A 3,106-nucleotide genomic window follows, 5' to 3' on the forward strand; every position below is an offset into this window, starting at 1 on the left:
GACAAAATTATAATTTCTACATTTTTCTACTTCAGAATGTTTTACATTGACTTATTAAGTATTATTAAATTAAATAATGCATGAAAGCAACTGCCAGAAAGGGTGGTCTGCTTCATTATCTGTTCCTGTATTTTTCAATGTTCTACATAATGGGTATATTAATTCATAATCGTAAAAAAAGAAAATCCAAAAACTGAGTAATGTAACTTGACTTCTCTCTTTTACAAGTGAACTGCCAGCTGGGGCCATCACTCAGGCAGGAAACATCACTCAGGCAGGAATTCAGCAAGTGGGCCAAAGGGAGACTCAAGTTTTCAAACAGGAAGCGACATGGAATCTGCTTCTGGCTGTCAGAAGTTGCTAGTGTAAAGCTCCAAAGCTCCTGGGGAAAGATGATGCCTGCCTTTGTAGTCAAAGGTCAACAGGGGGATTAAGCTGAGAGGCTAGCTTTGTGCAGTGTATTTAGTTTTGTTGAAAGGTAGGACCAGACTGAACTAGCTAATTTTAGTCTGAACTATTGCATTTAGTGCCCCATGTGATCTAGAACAAATCATTCAACCTTGCTGGGTTATAATTCTTTCATGTGCCTGTAACCCAAATGTCTTGTCTAGACTATGTCTACAAATGAAAGTATGTCTACAAATGAAAGTATGTCTACAAATGAAAGTAACATTTCCATTAAGTTACAAAATTACAGTAGAAAAGACAACACCAATCTGATTGCTGGAAATTAGCCCACTAAAATGTCCCCAGGAGACATGAGAGGGTTTCCCAGGTGCTCTCTTAGGTGCCCCTTAGATGCTGTGTTTCTGACTTGCCACACTGCTCCTTGGCTCCTTTGTACAACACTGGTCTCCCCTTTTCTCCACCCGCTTTTTGTCTTTCTCTTGGTGCACCATCTCAAGCATGGGACAGTCCTTGCCATTAATTCTCCTTACCATAATACGGACTTGGCTTGTAACATTTATCAAGACTTTACTGAAGATTCCTAGCAAGACAGGGAAATAGAACACAGAATAGTCTGGGAAGACACCTTCCTTTCTCCCTTCTTTCCTTTGACTAGTTATTAGTACCTACTGTGTGCCAGGCACTAGTAAGCACAAACAGATTTGGTCCCTGCTCCTGAAACCTACAGTTTAGTGGAGTGGGGATACAGACATTACCCAGATAATCACAGAAATACAAATCATAGTAAGTTGACAAATACTTTGAAGAAAAAGTAGAAAGTCCTAGATAAAGGGTAGCCTACTTAGTATGGGGAGTTAGGACAAGAATTGTTGAGGACATGACAGTAGAGCTGAGCGCTGGATTTGTGGGCATTGAGAGGCTAAGGGGGATGGACAGAGAAAGAATATTCGATATTGAAGGAACAGCTTGTGGGAAGGCTCTGAGGCAGGGAGGATATGGTCCTATTTTGAGGAACTGAAAGGGGGACAGCCTGAGAGAGAGAATGATAGGAGAACAGAAGAGAATGTTAGGCAGATAATGGGGAGAACTGAAAGAAGTCGCTGAAGGGTTTTAAGCAGGGGAGTGATGTGATCAGATGTGAATTGCCTGAGGAGAAATGCCAGCCCTCCCGGGACAGAGTACACGTACTTCAAACAGCCAGCAAAAAAGACAGAGCGTAGGAGCAAAGTAACTGTGCTAGGAAAAGAAATATGGACTTTGTAAACTGGATAAATTTAACATCTTATTTTTTTAAAGTATTAAAAAGAATAAGCAACATCCACATAAAACTTGTACACAAATGTTCAAAGCAGCATTATTCAAAATAGTCAAAAAGTGGAAACAACCTAAATGCCTATCAACTGATAAACTGATTAATAAAATGTACTATATGCATAAAATGGAATCATTATTCTGTAATGAAATGAAGTACTGATACATGCTACAACATGGATGATCCATGAAAACATTATGCTAAGTGAACTGAGACACAAAAGACCACATATTGTATGACTCCATTTATATTAAATGTCTAGAACAGGCAAATTTATAGAGACATATAGTAGACTAGTGGGTGATTAGGGCTGGGGATGAGGTGAGGGGTTGACTGCTAATGGTTCTAGAATTAGATTTTGGTGATGGTTGCACAACCCTGTGAATAAACCACAAAGCACCGAATTTATGGTATGTGAATTACATCTCAATAAAACTGTTAGAAGAATTTTAAAAGAAACCAGGAGCTAGAGACATCACAGAACTGGATCTCAATCCTAAATTTCTTCTTACTTTATATTCATTGTACTCCAAATTACTGTAGCTAGCACAAGAGACCACAATGACTGCCTTGCTGGGGTGGGCTGGGAGGATTTGTGGCTCTATTAATACATGTTAGAATGGTAGAGTTGAGCCCACTGTTCGTCTAAGTTAGCAGTACCAAGCAGCTGTTTCAGTTAATCATTATGAGGGCTGTAAACAACACTCAAAAAGTACTCAATTAGCATTTTAAAAGAACAGTCTTAATTTGTTAAAATAATACCTCTTCTCTTTTTAGCATTTTTCCTTTTAAAAGTAACCCTGTGATGTTTCTTGAAATCTTGCTTTCATTAAAGTTAAGGTGTTGGCTTAACTTTAAGATATGGCCTCAGACCTTTTTAAAAATTTATTTTCTATCTAGTTCTTAAGCCCTGATTAGGAACATGTGAATCATTATTTATTAAATACTACAAAGGTTCAAAATAGCTTCAGAGAAAGGGAATATGAGGTTGAGCAGGTGGCAGTGCTTCCGTTTTCACACTCTGAGAAGGCCAGGGTTTCTTAGGGAAGCATTCCTGGTATCTGTATTAATCAGTATCACAGTTCCTCAGCTGGTGCGCGTGTCTAATTTCATTCAGCTTGTGCTGCCGTTAGGTTTTCATAAAAATTCATTTCATTTCCTTTTCTAGCTTCCGTCCTACTACTGTGTGCGTGTTAAAGTGTAATTCAGGCTTAACCACTTTGAGTGTAGGCTAGTTAAATTGCCTTGTTTTATGTATGAGGAAGCTGAGACTCAGGGACGATAAGGAACCTTGATTCAGTTGCATCACTAGTTAATGAGAGCGCTTGGAACTTGTCTCCTGACTTGTTTCTTTTAGTGAAACAGCCTCTTCATTTTCCAGCCTTC

This window comes from Propithecus coquereli, unplaced genomic scaffold (assembly GCF_000956105.1).
Source record: "Propithecus coquereli isolate 6110/MARCELLA unplaced genomic scaffold, Pcoq_1.0 Scaffold11, whole genome shotgun sequence".
NCBI lineage: Eukaryota > Metazoa > Chordata > Mammalia > Primates > Indriidae > Propithecus > Propithecus coquereli.